Source organism: Aotus nancymaae, unplaced genomic scaffold (assembly GCF_030222135.1).
Source record: "Aotus nancymaae isolate 86718 unplaced genomic scaffold, 86718_ANA_hifiasm-v0.15.2.pri h1tg000011l, whole genome shotgun sequence".
Classification (NCBI taxonomy): domain Eukaryota; kingdom Metazoa; phylum Chordata; class Mammalia; order Primates; family Aotidae; genus Aotus; species Aotus nancymaae.
This window is the reverse complement of record NW_026988422.1, coordinates 15,640,916-15,658,954: the sequence shown is the minus strand read 5'-3', so window position 1 is coordinate 15,658,954 and position 18,039 is coordinate 15,640,916. Positions and strand designations below refer to the sequence as shown.

At 35.9% G+C, this 18,039-nt stretch overlaps 1 protein-coding gene across 22 annotated transcripts in view; it reads left to right on the top strand.

Moving 5' to 3' along the window:
* ZBTB20 (zinc finger and BTB domain containing 20) overlaps nucleotides 1–18,039 on the top strand; it is an 822,970-nt gene that overhangs the window by 555,023 nt on the left and 249,908 nt on the right. The gene's annotated exons all lie outside the window — the stretch shown is intronic.

Here is an 18,039-nt window from a genome sequence, read left to right as displayed (position 1 = left end):
ATCAGGTATAAATTATTATTAATTTTTATTGTATAGTAATCAAGAGAATAACAGAAAGCTGGGTTACTTTTTTGGATAGTAGAGAGCTTCTAGCACAAAGTAGATGCTTAATAAATATTCGTTGAATGTTAAGTGAATGGTGGACCTTTTTGGTTACACACATGTGCACACACAGAGAAAGAAAACATAGCTGAGAGCTCGTTGCTGCTGATTTGTATTTTATAAGCAGTTGAATCATGATATGATTTAATAAATACTTTTCTGTCAATTATTTTGTTAGGCAAACCCATGCTTTGTTACTCAGCCCCCAAGTTAGGTCCATTCGTGGCTGTTTCCATGTTTACCACTTCTGCCCTACTCCTATTCCACAAATAATAAACATATTTGGTAACTTTCGTTTCTAAACCAGTGACTAATGTTAAGTTTTCATTTGGCAAATACAATGGGATTCTTGAACATAAATAGCAATAATCATATCATATAAAATGGCTAATACCCCACATTCTTCCATAATGGTTCGCGTTGTTTGCTATTTAAATAGAGGTATTTTAAAGTAGTTCCTATTGGTTTTGTTGTTGTTGTTGTTGTTGTTTTGTTTGGTGTGGTTTGGTTTTTGAGACAGAGTCTCGCACTATTGCCTAGGTTGGAGTGCTGGAGTACAGTGGCGCAATCTTGGCTCACTGCAACCTCCATTTCCTGGTTCAAGCGATTCTCCTGCCTTAGCCTCCCAAGTAGCTGGGATTACAGGCTCCCGCCACCATGCCCAGCTAATTTTGTATTTTAGTAAAGACAGGTTTCACCACGTTGGTCAGGCTGTTCTCGAACTACTGACCTCAGATGATCCACCTGCCTCGGCCTCCCAAAGTGCTGGGATTACAGGCGTGAGCCATCACGCCCAGCCTATTGTTTTATTTTTTGGGTAGTTCTTCAAATCCCTAACTATAATCAAAAGAAATCTTTTATATTAATTTGCTGAGGAAATTGGAGTTTTGATTTATATTATTAAGAACCTTAGTGAAAATCTGCAATACGCTAGGATAAAAAAGATATGCTTTTATTGTAGCAAAGCAGATTAAATAAAACAATATAGATTAGCAAGGAAAAAAGCAACGTATAAATAAACTAGGTCATTTGCTGATGTGCAAATTTTTTTGAAATTCTGATGACACATTTGATCAATTTGTAAGAAGTACATATCATTCCTGTTAAAAAAAAAAAAACACCCAAGCCTTCTATGTAGCTTGATTTTAACAATCTTTTATACATAACAACAGATCGAAATTAAACTGCCTTCCTAGCTGTTTCTGTTTTTTAAATTGTAAAAATGACTTTTATTATTCTCTACCTAAAAGTCACTAAACATGAATAACGAAACTTAGTCTCTCGTCCTAGTTCTGTCATTTAATTGACTCCATGATCACGAGTAATTCATTAAACTCTGTAGTCCACTTTCTTCATTTATAAATGTAGACACTTGGTTTTGATGCACTGTGAAGCCCCTTCCAGTTCTTGTGTCTTATACTCTAGAACACAAGAGTGTGTCTCTCTGTCTTTACACAGAAATACCCACTTATGAGAACATAAGTGCATACAGAGTCCATATAGCAATAACCTAAATAATTCAACAGAACTCGTAAGGGAATATCCAACAATAGGATGAATTTTCCCCTGAACAAAGTAGTTAAATGTAACTGATAGATAAATAACCAGGAGCTATCACAGGTTCTTGATCAGGTCTGCCATGATGAAAGCATATTTTCAAAATAACTGTTAGACATCAGTGTACAGAATGAATCAGAATGGAGGAAACCTAGAATGCAGACCAGGCAGACATGATGCCATCATTCAGAGCAAGGTAAGGAGGGCTCAGACTGTGGTGATACAATCAGAGATGAAGTTGAAGGGACAGATATGAAGATACTAAGATATATGTTCAGTTAAATAGAATAGATAAAAATAATATAAAGAGAAAAGTTATGAAAGGAAATACAAATATCAAATAAACATGGAAAAATATAACTCACTAGGATTCGAAGACATGATTTATGAAAAATAGTAATTCTCAATGCTGGTAGTGGTACAGTAAAATAGGCACCCATAAAGTGGAGATCTATATATTGACACAAAATTCTACAAAGTAATATAGCATTATATTATCCAGAACCTTTTTTAAAAAATCTCATTTGACACATTAATTTTTCTTCTAGCCATCTATCTAGAGGAAATAGAACCTCAGACAAAGATTTAGGCACAAAGACATTTATCACAATGTCATTTATAAAAGAGAAAAGAAGATTTTACAATCTTAAATTATAAAATTAGAGAAATTATTAATTAAATTACAGTATATCCATATGTATCACTGCATGTCATAAATGCAAATTAGATAGTTCTTCAAGATATTTCATGAATATTTTATTAGAAAAGTTTATAAAATAACATAACTAAATAAAACAATCCCAAATATAGAAGTGAAAGTATTTGGTAATGATGTAAGAGAATACACTCAAATGTAAAGAGCAGTTACCTCTGTATTGTGGAATTACTTGATATTTTATTTCTATTTCCTTTTTCTTGAACTTTCTTAATGCTTGAAAAATACTGTAATAATTAGAAAAATAAGTTTTAAGGAAGCAGTAAATAATCTAAACACTGAATCTCAAATTTGATAATTATTTAACTTAGAAAAGAATGCATGTCTGATTCCAATTTATTCAGTTACTAAAATATGGGACACATCGATTTTCAGTTTCCCCAGACTAATCACGTGAGAATTTCTTTTTCTATTTTAGATCCTTGTACCTTTGCCTTAGGTGATCAGCCTGAACTTTGACATTCCAGAAGCGTATTTTCTTTTTCTTTCTTTTCTTTCTTTCTCTTTCTTTCTTTTTCTTTCTCTTTCTTTTTTCTTTTCTTTCCCTTTTCTCTTTCTTTTTTCTCTCGTTCTTTCTTCTTTCTTTCTGTCTTTCCCTTTTTCTTTTCTTTCCCTTTTCTCTTTCTCTTTTTTCTCTTTCTTCTTTTTCTTTCCCTCTTTCTTTCCCCTTTTCTTTTTCTTTTCTCTTTCTTTCTTTTCTTCTTCTCTCTCTTTCTTTCTTTCTTTCTTCTCTCTTTTTTTTTTTTTGACAGAGTCTCACTCTGTAGCCCAGACTGGATTGCAGGGGTGCAACCTTGGCTCACTGCAACCTACACCTCCCAGGCTCAAGCGATTCTTGTACCTCAGCTTCCCAAGTAGCTGGGACTGCAGGTATGCGCCTCCCAGCCTGGCTACTTTTTTGTATTTTAGTAGAGATGAGGTTTCACCATGTTGTCCAGGGTGGTCTCAAACTCCTGACCTCAAGCAATCCACCTGCCTCAGCCTCCCAAAGTGCTGGGATTACAGGCGTGAGCCACCATGCCCAGCCCTCACTTTCTTTAGAATCTCATTTTCGTCAGTCATTTCTGACATTAACATGCTCAAACCACATTTACATGTATATGAGATCATCTTCTCTTATCACAAAAGAATCTAGATTGTTCTTTATGTTTTCAGTTGTTTTTAATTTCTAAATTTCTCATAAAAATATGCCAATCAAACAATAGCATTCTGAGTAATTGAAACAAATGAAAATAAAGGACACAGTCAGTATGTCACTGCAGAGCCGTGTTTATTGGGTGGAATAAAGTACTACTGATAAAATTTATTAGGCACTCATTTCAAGAATAGAATATCGGCTGCTCTGTGTAAGAATGAGTAAACATAACAACTTACTTGGCACTGTACCCAGAAATTTAGCGAAAAAGAAACCCAGTTTGATGCCAGAAAGAGTGAACCAGATAAAGTTTTATTGGCTCAAAATGTACAAGTAACTTAGTCTGCCCCCTTTGTAACAAAACAAGTAAAAATATAATTTGCTTTACAATCTAATTTCCTTACTTTGGCCAATGGCACAGCGCTGGAGTACCTAAAAATTTACAGACCTCACCCTCTTTTCCTTCTGTCAAGAGAACACACTACTCTCTCTCCCTCAGGCCTCCACTGACTATCTGAGTTAACCCAGAATCATTTGTACACAAGCTTATCTCTTTTTCAGAACTGTAAGTCTAGTGAAAGCAGAGACTGTTTCCTGTTTATCTTGGTATACCTCAGGTTCTGGCAAAGTGTATAATTGTTGAATGAAATAATGAAGGATTCCCAGCGTAGTTTTTGAGAGTTTTCCTCTCTATGAAATAATCTAAGGAAAAGTTCCTTGGATACAAATGCTTACACCCTATGTGTTGTTACATAATCTATCTTACTAGCAATGAGGCAAGTTTCTTTAGAATGATGATACCACCAAATTAGGAACACCTTTGGGAGCAAACATCTTTCAAGATATTTTTCTGCAGGGCTAAGAGTTAAAGTACAGTAATATAGTTTTTAAGAGCTCTTTCAATTATTATTGTGGCACCCACAACAAGTTACTAAGTCTCTCTGAATCTCAGTTTTCTCATCTGAAAGATGAGAAGAGTAATCATCTTTATCTCATATTCTTTGCTGTGGGAATTGGATGAGATACTGCATGTCAAATAGCATCATGCCTGGCTAAGCCCTTGGCCATTATTATTAGAGTTAATGCCTCCCAGGACACGTAGTTGGACTTGCATATACATCTTGACGACTGGGACAGAGTGTACAGGTATAGCAGCAGGGCTCTCGCTGGATATAGAATTAGAGAGCTTAAGTGCATATGCCGGTGCTTTCAGGCTTAAATAGCATAAGAATTACTTGGGGAACCTGTTTAAAATGGAGATCTGAGTTCCCCCTCAAGAGATACTAATTCGATTGGTTTGCTCTGGAGTGAGACCCTGAAATACGTCTTTTTAACATGCTCACCAGGTGGTTCTGTTGCAGCTGGTCCTAGACCAAGCACTAAGTAACCTTGGCATCATGACTCCGTCTCAGCCTTGATCACAAACTACCTCTAACCCTATGGCATCATTCCTCAAGATTGGCCCTGCTTAATGCTGTGTGGCTTGGCTACCAAAAGCTTTGCTGCTTCCACTCTGTAGCTTTGCTAACAGAAGCTTTCCTTCCTCCACGTCCTCAGCCCACCCCACTGAAGGCAGAAAAATAGAATAGGGAAGGCAGAGTCAATTGGGAAAACCTGAGTAATTACAGTAAATTATGTTATTTTGTGTTATTTGACCTAATGATCTGCATCAGTCCAAAAGTGGGCTGACTTGAGAGGTAAGCTTGAATTTTAGAACAATAGTTTTCCCCCAATAACTATGGCACAGCTGGCTATATCTCTTGTTTTTTATACAATTGCTATCTATAGAAGTTAGATGAATAAGCACAATTGAAGTGCAAAGTGTTAAAGGCATGCTTCAATTTAGTCAATGCATTTGCACATTGAAGTAATTAGGATTATTTAAAAGCATTCTGCTTCTAATTCTTTGTTCTCCTTTTCCTACGAATCAAATTAGTGATGGGTAGATTTGATTTTGACATCATTTTGAAAATATTTTCTTTCTTTTTTTAATTTCCTTAGTATTACATTTTTAAAAAGTTCAAAACACAACCAACTGTGACTAAATTCATAAAAACAAAACAAAAAGTCCAAAGTATGAGAAAATGAAAAACAACACAGAGTAATATGCACAACAACATAAATCATACTTCACAAATATAGTTGTAATAACACACCTTATCCGTGTCTGATTAATTAATAAATACTTATTCAGATAGCAAATAGCTTACTCTTTTACTTTGAGAGCCCAAATTTAATTATTTATCTCAGTCCAAATCAACATGAAAAGGCAACCAGATCTACATTGAAAAAATCTTAACCATCTCCTATTTTCATTGTACTATATATAATGCAATGAATGAATGTGAAGAAAGAGTAAAGCGGGTGCTTTCCTTACTTGCTAACAAAGCATTCAAGCAAGATTATTCCTTTTTTAAATAAAGTTAGAGTCAGCAGAACCATGAAATGGTTATGGAGCTATCTTGCATAGACAAATACAGACCTGAGTTTAAATTCCAGCTCTGTATACTGTCTGAATTATCTTTGACAAGTTACTTCACCTCTCTGACCCACAGTTTTCATGTCTGTTAGAATAATAATATCTATATTGCACAGTTGCTTTAATAATATATTGTATTTAATATTTATAATATATTGTAATATATTATATAATATATTAATATATTGTATTTAATATGTTATTTATAAAAATAATAATGTATTTGAAGTGCCTGGCATTTAATATTTACTCAATAAGTGGCAGTTATTATTTTTAAGTCAGGCAATAAAATTTGGAGGGATAAGAACCCAAAATCCTTAGAGGAAAAGCAAAAACTAAACAAAAATATTCTATGATCTCACTTTCCCAGAGGCTATTTACACAAGTCATAGATTTTATCCTAGGACTTTATCAGGATTCTACAGAAGGGAATGTTTTACCTTTATAGTCTTCTTTCCCCCAAATTGTAAATTACTTATTGCAAATTACTGACCTCAAAATACATGTTGAGAAATACCCTTTATATTATTGAAGTGCATAATTGAATGCATATATTTTGCCAACACAAATTATTATCATATTCTTTAGTTTAAAATAAATGGTCCTTTGGACTGGACTCAGATAAGTCTAATTCCTCTTATTTTTTCTATACTACTTTTATAGTTCTAAAAGTATATGTGTTTATGCATAAAAGTGAAGGTGGAGAGAGAGAGAGAGAATGGACAAGAATAATAAAATCATCTGTGCAACAGAGATGGTGCCCTGTTAAATCCTGTCCTTAGTGATTGATTCTGTATTTCATGTACAGAAAGTGCTCATTAAATGTTTGCTTAATTAAGTAAATGAGGGAAAAGAAAATGCTAATAAATACCTGTATAGCATAAAGGAACCAACTCAAAAGTAGTGTATACAGATTGTAGGCAGACAGGTAAAACTTATCTGTGGACATCAGTACCTCTTTAGTTAGATTGGCTCAGTGTGGAATGACTGCCATCTTTATTTAGAACCATTAATTCTTAACTGGGGCTGGTAGCTAATCCAGGAGAGCTGACTGACCTTCAGTCAGAGTCATAGAATGTAAGAGCCAGAAAGGATGATGGAGAGTTTTTGATCCCACAGGGCCTGCCTCATTTCTCAAGTTAAGAAACTGAATATCTTGCCAAACGCTAGGTAGCAAAGTTAGTTGGTCCTAAAATTTGAGTTTCCTGATCTGTTAGAATTCATTTTGTGTTGTGTCATGCTGCCTTTGTGTCCCCAAACTTCCTGTCCACCTGAGAGTTCCTATATATCTACTAGCTCCTTTGCCTATGCTCAAAAAAGTGCAATGGAGCGTCCATCAATGCTTCTGATTAGAATCATCTCACCTATTATGGCAATTTCCATAGAACCTAAAAGACCACAATAAAGAGATTCTTCATTTGATTCTTAAAATCAATGTTTTTATCAAGAAATAAACTGTATTAAATTATTATTAACCATTAACAACTCATCCAAATTAGCTTCTTTTCAAGTGAGGTAGCTGGAAATAAAAGGAATGGAGAACAAAGACCTGTTACAATTTGGGGGAAACTGTGAAGGAAGAGCTCTGTCTTCAGGGTGTTACCCAGGGGAAGGCAAGGCCAGGCAGGCTATGGCAGGGGAGTCCAGAGGACCCAGAAGCTCACCCAAGGATTTGAATCTTAGAGAAATGAAGAAGGATAAGAATATGTGAAAAAATAACAAAAAGTGGAGGTAAAAAGGGGAAGATACAAGTAGATTTAATAATTTGGTCTTTTGGTTCATTAATTAGTACTATCATTGTAACTTCTTCACTCAGTGGAAAAGCCTTCCATTCAGGTCCTTCATGTCCTGTTAACAGCTTATATTTCTACTGTCTAAGTAGTAACTCAAATTTCTTGAATCATGTACTGATAACATCCATGAGAGAAGAAATAAAGCATTTGGTAGGTAAATATCTTCCCTATCCACTTAAAGAATGAAGTGTTGATAGCTGTTGATGGTGAGTTAAACTGGCATACCAGGAATTTTTATAAATGGTTTTCCCATGCTTCAATGAATATGTGGCTGAGACTTTAGTTGTATACCAGCTGTGCATGCAAAATCTCATAATTATTCTTACTGTATTAAGCATTTTATAGCAATTTTAGCTCTAAAATGCTATGTAATAGTTTTTATGCAAGTGTACCAGACATGTAAGCTGTTCCAATGAAAACATTTTCTTTCTTTTAGACACATGGTTTTAGGTTTCCAAACTTAGCTCTTTGCATTGATGGAAGAATCTTTAGGACAAACATCAGTTTTTATGGTGGAAGAGGGACAATGGATTTTCTTGCACATACTTCAAGCAGCCTCATCAGTAAAGGGGAATTTTACTAATTACTTATATAATACTGATACTAGCAAGAACTGCTGCTGAGCACTAGTTCCTCCCCAGCCTGTTCTATTGAGAAAGGCAGCGAAGAGAAAGCTAGGGTTATCTCTGCATCTCTCTGGGGTGTAATGACAAACAGGCAGAAAGACTTGGACTTAACCTCTCTGCAGAAGGCTGACACCTTTAACACTGCTGCACATGCTGCTACACCCTGCAGTAGTAAGTCTTGGGCCCGAGCCCAAAGCTGGTGTGGAGTTTGAACCCTTGGCATTCTGGCCCAGAGCCAAGTGCTATCAATGGAACCCCACTGACACCTTTAGTTATTCTTCCTAGATTAGGATAGTAATTTACTTGTCTCTTTGATTTCAAGTGTCTGGTTTTGTTTCCAGATGCCTCCCAGCTCATCTGTATTCCAGGGGTTTCAAAAGACTTTAACCTCATTGGTTGTTTCCTTTGTCAGTTCCATTTGGTGAACACAGGAGGGATAGAGAGAGACTAGAGAGAGGGAGGCAAGGGAGGGGGTTTTGTATGTGTGATGTAGGGGGCATATGAAGAGGGCTTGGTGAGACTGAAGGAATAAATGAAAGGCATATTCACTTTCAGAATATCAGCTATTATACCAGGACAAGTCAGAATGCAGTATAAGAGGTGATGTGTAGGACAATGCATCAAAAAGTATTATTACATAGATTCATGTGTAAAAGCCCTCCAACCAGCGGTAATCTCAAACTCCCCCAAATGACTGCAATATATGGAGATGAAGAGACCATAGAAATTTCATCCCAATGCCAATAAGGTAACAGAATTTGGATTTTAACATGCAATAGTAGGAAACAGCATTTATGCATGGTGTCATTTCTTATTTACAAGGGCCTGTCTAGCACTGTTTATTGATTTTACTGCATTTTTTCCCGAGGACTGTAGATAGATAATTGCTAGAAATGCCCATCATTAGCACAGCAATGAGTGCAACCATCACACTCAGAAAAAGATACACATAGGACCCTGCGAGCAAGCATCAAATAGAGAAAAAAGTCACACAATAACATGTGCAGCTATAACTCCAGGCAAACACACACATAACACCCTGTGTGGCCATTGCACTGAGAAAATACACACAGCCCCCTGTGCAGCCATCACACATCAGGAAAATACACACATGACACCCCTATGCAACCATCACACCAGGCAAAAGCACAGACATAAAATGCTAAGTCAATAGGAATGAACCGCTCATAAAAGCCTACTGGAATAGATCACATCACAGCCAGGTACATCTGTTCTCAGCACTAACCATTATCGTTAGCTTAAAATGCTTAAAATCACTGTGCATCCTCAGGTCTAGGGACAGATTATTCCAAGAAGATTCTGCTAAATAGATTTGGCAATGCAGTGAAGGGGACCTCTACTACATTAAAGTGATGCATTTTGCATCTCAAAGGCTGTCAACTGTATTTAGAGGAACCGTGTGATTGAAGAACAATGTGCTGGGATGGGATAGCAATTTTTCTGGCCCTTCTAAATCTGGAGGTGATTTTTACCCCAAAATAAGTTAAGTGTGCAATGAATGAGCAGCTCTCAGATTGGGAGGTGGCTAATAAAAGCAGAATTGGAAATAGCTTTCAACTTGTGCTGCAAAGGAAGCCGCTACATCCTGTTTTAAACTGGAACTCTCAGGTGGTATGTCATATCTAAAGGTCTTAGCGAGGTCAGACTTCAAGCCATCAACTTGAGATAAATAAGTAGCAACTACAGTCCTTGCTTCATAGGGTTGACTGCCCAACTGGGGGGAATAAAGGAACCACCCACCTCTTGTTTAACCAGAGCCTTCTCTTTATCCTCTTGCCTTGGTCTGTGATGTTATCCTAGCTGTGTGACACAGGGGTTACCGCACTGTGAGGGAAACTCGGCATGTCCTTCTGAAGAGTGGCCCAAAAGAACTGGTTAGAAAGAGTTTCAAGCTTCGGTGTTTCAATTACAGTGGCATTTTGTGTTTCTACTGAGTGAGAGAAGTTTCAAGTTAGCTTGTTAAGAATGATTTACACCATAATTCTAGGAAAAACAAATGTGAGTGACTGAAATTTGAAAGGAAAGAGTATAGGGGGGAAGTGCCAGACTAAACGAATCCTAAGTAAATAGGGTGTTTCTTGAGGTGGGAGGTGGGTAGGAATGGTTTCCTTTTTAAAAAAACGAAAGAGAAAATGTATGTATTGTTGGTAATTACTTCTCTTACCTGGGTAAAGTGAAGCGAGGAAAAAAAAATGAAAAGACAAAGAAACAGAATTGCTCCATTTACTCCCTGTAAAAGCAAATTTTCAGGAGAGGGCAGGTGTTTCCCTTAAATTTGCATGACAACATCTTACTGGGAATGAGCAGTACTGGAAATGAGAACTAAGAATTTCACTTTTTTTTTTTCCTCTAAATGTGGCAGAAAAGGTTTTGTTGGAGTGAGATAAGCATTTTCCATCAAACAATGCAGTAGTGACATTAGGTAATACATGGTGACTGGGACACACCGCATGGTATACTAGAGAAATTGCATGATACCTACATGATAACTATAGTAACTTTAGTTATCACTACCATATTATCTCCTGATAACTGTATAATTAGTTTGTGTCATCAAAGCACCCTAAACGTATGCCTGTTCCAGCTACTCTGGTAGAAAAAAAAAATAAACTTTTTTGCAATGGGGAAAAAAAGCTAATGAAGAAAGTTGCCAAGAACAGATATTTTGTAATCTGTGCTAAATCTCTGCTGGAAAACATGAACAGTAACGAAGCTGAGAAGACAGTAAAAGAAATTCGGGGCAAGGTGCCAGACGCCCAGACGGAAGGAGAATGTGGACCAAAAGATTGCGACAATCGGGTAATTATGGTTTATGAATTTCAGCTTTAATCTGTAGTTCAGTGAGTCCTGATTAAATATCTGTTAAACACAATTAAAGTTTGTTTTTGTATTTCACCGTCTTGATCAGAATAATTAGAGACTGCGTGTTTCATGTCAAAAGTAGCAAGAGGAATTTTAGTGAATGAACATCGTTTTTAAAAGCCATTTGTAGCACCAGCTGTTGGCATTATTTTATATTTTAGTGTTATCAGCATAAAGATGGTCCTCTGGATGCTGAATAGTTTCCAGCAGGACAAGGATGTTATGCTGTTATGATGGGCATGTGCTGATGAAGCTTAAATGTTTAAGGACTAGTGTTCATTGGAAACGATGGACAAGGGAGATGTATGTCAGGCAAGCAGATATTTTAGGTAAGCCACGGAAGACATTTGAATTCAGTTTATCCATGCAAGGAGCTACATAAGGGAAGTTCTTATGGTATAGTCATTGGTGTTAACACCTGCAATGCTGGTGTTATTTGCTTGTTGAGATGTCAACATAGTGCCTGAAGGAAGGGTGCAAGAAAGGTGTAATGAGAAGTGCTAGAATTCTGTTCTGGGTTGGTTCTCAGCTAAACACATGTGCCTGTTACTCCTAGAGTTAGGAGAAGGAAGTGCAGAAAGCATTTACTATTCTAATAATTCTTTGGCTAAGAATAGCAGTATGAATTGTCAAAAAGGACAAATTTAAATATAAATGGAATTAACTAAAACTGGGTAAAGGAGTAAAATCTGGTTCTACAAACCAAAGCTTAAGACTATGATTTCCATATACTTGTGCCAAAAGAGAAACTGCAGAGTTGTATATCACAATGTCCTCAAAATTATGAGGGTATGTGTAAAAATGTCTATGCAGCTTACAATGCTATAAGGTTTAAAGAAATAAGATACCGTCTTGCTTGCTACTTGAAATTTGGGTACCTAGAATATTTTGGTCCCTGTGACAGACAGATTAATACCCCCTCCCCACCCCACCAAAGATGTTCAGATTCTAATCCTCAGAACCTGTGAATATGTTGCCTTAGATGGCAAAGAGACTTTACCGATGTGACTAAATTAAGGATTTTTGAGATGGGAAGATTATACCAGATTCTCTGGATGGGCCTAATATGATTATAAGGGCCCTTTAAGGGAAGGAGGGAGGCAAGAGGATCACAGAGAAAGATGTGGTGATGGGAGCAGAGGTCAGAGAGAGGGAGATTTAAAGATGCTGCATTGCTGGTTTTGAAGAGGGAGGAATGGACCATGAGCCAATGAATACAGGTGACCTCTAATAACTGGAAAACTCAAGGAAAGGGATTTTCTCTTAAAGAGTCCAGAAAAAAACAACTCTGTTGATACCTTGATTTTAGGACTTCTGACCTCCAGATCTGTAATAAGTTAGTGTTAATTTGTTACAGCAGCAACAGGAAACTAATACAGTACCTATGAACCTGCTTCATGAACTTGATTTCTATTGAAAAGTTATCTAGTGAAAAGTACACCCAGGTATGGGAAAAATAATGAGCCTTTATGAATTTAATCTTCTAAGGTTTATTTTCTAGGCTGTCTTTGTGGCATAATTTGGAGATATATCTGCTATGATATGAATTTTAAAAGTCCATGTAATACAAATTAAAATCATGGACAAATTCAACCCTATCTCCCCAGCACTAGTTATCAGCAGTATATTCCAAACTAGAAATGTTTTCAGGAAGGAAGAATTGTAGAATGAGAATAATTTCTCTAATAATAATAGTGGTTAACATTTGACTACTTACCTTAGGTTTAACCACTTGACTGTGGCAACAATTGACCATTTTTAAGCTACAGAAATGGCAGTTTCATATGGTTTAATATAACCAGTGTTATCTCATTTAAACATTCTAAGAACTTCGTGAGGATTCTGAAACTAAGGTTAAAATTTTTACCCAAGATTAATACATTTTAGAGTTATGCAAACTTCACGCTAATAATGTACTTTATTTTCATCATGTCCAGTTAAAAATGGGATTCAGTTCCCATTATTAGTACAGTAAGTGCTTTCTGCACTTCCTTCTCCTAAGTCTAGGAATAATAGGCACACATCTTTAGCTGAGAACCAACCCAGAACAGAATTCTAGCACTTCTCATTACATTGGCCAAAGGTGCCTTTGCATTATCTGAGGATTCATGTGTCTCACATACTATTCAAAAAAGTAACAGTATAAAAGTCATGGGAAAGTTGTAGGGGAAAGTGAACATAACCCGAATAGAAAAAGACAGTGATAGTATTTGGCTACCTAGCATCTTTGTATTGAAAAGAGGATATAGAAGCATACTTCTTTGTATTGCACTTTACTTTATTGCACTTCCCAGACATTACATTATTTGCAAATTGAAAGTTTATGGCAACCCTGCATTAAGCAAGTCTATTGGTATCATTTTTCCAACGGCATGTGTTCACATCATATCTCTGTGTCACATTTTGTTGGTTCTTGGCAATATTTTAAACTTTTTAATCATTATTATATTTGTTTAAGTGATCTGTGATCAGTGATCTTTGATGTTTCTATTCTTATTGATTTGAGGTGCCACAAACCACACCCTTATGACAAATTTAATCAATAAATGTTTTATATGTTCTGACTGCCTTACCAAGCAGCTATTCCCTCATCTCTCTCCCTCTCCTGGGACCTCCCTGTTCCCTGAGACACAATATTGAAATAAGGCTAATTAACAACTCTACAGTGACCTCTAAGTGTTCAGGTGAAAGGAACAGTCACATTATCTCTCACCTTAAATAAAAAACTAGAAATGATTAAGCTTAGTAAGGAGGGCCCAGATAGTCTGAACCCTAAGCCCCTTGCACTAAACAGTAATAAAGTTGTAAATGCAAATAAAATGTTCTTGAAGGAAATTAAAAGTGCTACTCTAGTGAAAACACCAATGAGAAGAAGGCAAAACAGTCTTATTGTTGATATGGAGAATGTTTGAGTGGTGCAGATAAAAGATCAAACCAGCCACAACATTCCCTTAAGACAAAGCCTAATCCAGAGCAAGACATTAACTCTTTTCAGTTCTATGAAGACTGAGAGAGGTGAGGAAGCTTTAGAAGAAAAGTTTGAAGCCACTGGAGATTGATTCATGAAGTTTAGTGAAAAAAGCCATCTCTATAATATAAAAGTGCAAAGTGAAGTATCAAGTGCTGATAGAGAAGCAAGTTATCTGGATGATCTAGCTAAGATAATTGATGAGAATGGCTGACATAAACAACAGATTCTCCGTGTACATGAAACAGCCTTCAATGGAAGGAAATGCCATTTAGGGCTTTTATAGCTATTGAGGAGAAGTCAATGCCTGGTTTCAAAGCATCAGAGGATAGGCTGACTCTCTTGTTAGGAACTGGTGCAGATGGTAACTTTAACTGGAAGCCAACATCTACTTACCATTTAGAAAATCCTAGGGCTCTTGGGAATTATGTTAAATCTACTCTACCTGAGCTCTATAATGGAATAACAAAGCCCAGACAACAGCATATCCGTTTATAGCATGTGTTCACGTCATGTCTCTGTGTCACATTTTGGTGGTTCTTGGCAATATTTTAAACTTTTTAATCATTTAATCATTTGTGGGATACAAATCTTGGTTTTACCTCTCATTACCAAGTTAAATAACCCCATCATCTTAATTTCCTCATCTCTAAGAAATAGATAATAATAATACCTAATTCATGGACACAGTTGCTGGGAGGATTAAGTGAAGTAATGAATGTAAAGCACTTAGAGCAGGACCTGGTACATAATAAGCAACACTGTTAGCTGCTGTTGCTGTCATCATCATCATCATCATCATCATCTACTAAAAAGTAACAGGCTCAAGAGAAACCTTACAGAGAATATGTACCTTATTTATTGTTAAGTCTTTAGTCTAGAAAAACTTCAGAAACTTAATTTATTCTTACTTACTATAGCAATACAGTATTTCCAATGGCAAAATGTACTCTTTAATCTGCTTTGATAGTATGCGGAAAAATACACACTGTTTCTTAATCACTGTATTAGAAGATTATTGCATTCATTGTTTTTTCATAAAAAAAAGAAAAACAAATTTAAGAACAGACCGCAACAGCACTACATCAATGGTGATAAATATAAAATTTGACCTACATTTAGAATTATATATTTTTCATGTTGTCTTTCTGGTACCTAAGAATTAGTTTTTCTTATTATTATTTAATTTCACAGCTACAATAACATCCCTGAAATTAAACTAAGAATGCTACAAACACAATCTAAGAGCACAGTGGGCTTTCCTTTAATCAAAAACATGATTAGAATGATACCTTCTCATCTTCATTGTACCAGGCATCTTTTTCCCAGGAGCTCCAAGAAGGGATAGCTAACCTAGGAGGCCCACCATGCCCCAGAGTTGGTGCTGGAAAGGAGAATGTGTCTACTCAGCAAGGGATAGGATTTTCATAGGTGTTCCTTCTCTACAGAAAATATTGAAGCCAGTAGCCTTTCCAATCTACCTAGGGAGGATTAAGAATAATTTGTTTTAGAATATTATTGCTTAAAGATATTCCCAGCCTCTTATAGTTTATGGCTTCCATTGATAAGATGATAAAAGCTATGGACCCTCTTCCCAAAAAAGGATGCAATACCTTTTCAAAGGATTCATAAACCCCCTCAAGCCTGTTGGTGGACCTTAGATTATCCCTAGTTCACAATTTTGTTGTAAGAAAATCACTGTAGGACTGATCGGGCTGACAAGATTTTAGACTAGAATTGTGCAATGTATATTTACCATATGATCTTGGACCAGTCATTAATGTAAATTGAAGTCCTGGCTTTTAATTAGTAAACTGAGTACTTTTAATCCTAATATTCAGGGAAAGTACATATTTATTTTTAGAGCATTTTGAGGTACAATTAAATAACTACTGTAATAAAGAGCACTAATATTGGCTTTATTTGCTACTTATTTATTTACTGTTTGGTCATTAATTTATTCATTCATTCGGCAAGCATTTGTTGAGCACCTGCTATTCCAGACACTGGAAATATAGTAGTGATCAGAGCTCACGAAGTCCTGGAACATTCTAGTTAGGGGAGATAGTTAATAAATATGTAAACTTGGTAACATACAATGAAGAGTGAAGTGAAGAAAATAAGAGTAAAGCCTCATACAGATGGCTTGTAAGGAGATGGCATTTGGTTGAGACCTGAATGATGTTAGAAACCAGACATACAAAGATGTGAAGGGAAATCATTTCAGGCAAATTGGAATAGCAATTTCAAAGGCCCTGAGGCTCAAGTGAGCTAGGCATGTGAATTATGATAGGTCCGTGAATGAGGAAAAGTATATTGGAGATGTATTCAGAGAAGGAATCTGGAACCAGGCTACATAGGCTGCAGAGTGAGAAGTTTGAATTTTATTCTAGTTACAGTAAGCAGCCATTGATGATTTATGTAGTAGAATCTCATCTCACATTGAAAGAAATCACTGTAGTTTCTGTGTAGAGAATGGGTTGTAGAGGAGCAAAAAGAAAGTAATCCCAATTAATACTTAAGAAATGTCAAAAGCTGAAGACAGACAGTAATCTCATGGCAGTGTAATACATTGCCTCATGGAGAATTTGAAATGTCTTTTGTTGAGCAGCCAAGAGAACAGAAACTGATTCATGAGGTGTAGCACGTCCTATGTCTTTGGCCATTTATAGGATTATTTAGGGGACTAAATTGTTCTTTCTGAAAAGAAAGGGAAAAGGAATTGTGAGTACAGTCTAGTGTTGTTCACAATGAGATACTGTTATTTTCAGGGAAGGAGGATTGTTGAAGCAACTGATAAAGTCATTAGCAACCAGGAATCTCAATGGGTAAGGGAATTATTGGGACTATGGGCCAGTTTTACTAAGATTCATCACAAGTGTGATTCCTCTGTTTCCTGAAAGCTGCCTAAGATCACAGGTTACCTATAATCTTCTTCTGTCCCTTTAAATTAGATTTAAATGTCCTGCCTCTTTACCACTATCCATCCATCAAGGTAGTTCCCAGAAATTACCATACTGAATGGTAGAAATGGGTAATGTAATTTGAATGAACATCAGAAAAGGAAGAAATTCTGTTGGGTTTATAGGTGTTTCCCAATAGAACTAAAAGATTAAGTCTGAGGGAATGTACTATTTTATTAGGGCTATAGTGAGTCACCAATATTGCTTGAAAGAAGTTTAGTTCTATTATTCCTTGTCAACCAGTTGAAATACTTTAGTAAATGGTGACTCATAATAAATACAACTAGGAATGCCATATGTAAAAATAGTGATTTATTTTTAGCTTATGGACCACCTATTTTCACTAATAAACTAAAAAATTATATTAATCATTTCTCAATGACATTTATATATAATGCAAATTTGGTGTAGTATGCAATTATAGATGAAAATATATCTAGACAGTCATTCAGAAGGCCAGGAGTAGGAGCCTTTTCCAAAAGGGCATTTCTATAAGACTATAGGTTATAGCTCCAGGGTAAATATGAAGAGACAAGAAACTGCATTAGAGTTCAGAATAACTGACTTAAAGTGATGTTGAATTTCATAATCAGAGTTCCTAGAATGACCCTGCAAATTATATTTCCAGGGAAACATGAACATAATAATATGGTGTCATGGAATAGCCTTATTCTATAGACCAAAAACAATTAAGTACTATATATGAAAAACATACTGCAAATACTAAATGTACTGAGCTTATTCAAATAAAGGCTTAACAACTGGTTGTTGTTGGTTGTATTTTTTTAAATGAGAGTTGAAAAATTCTGTAATAGAAT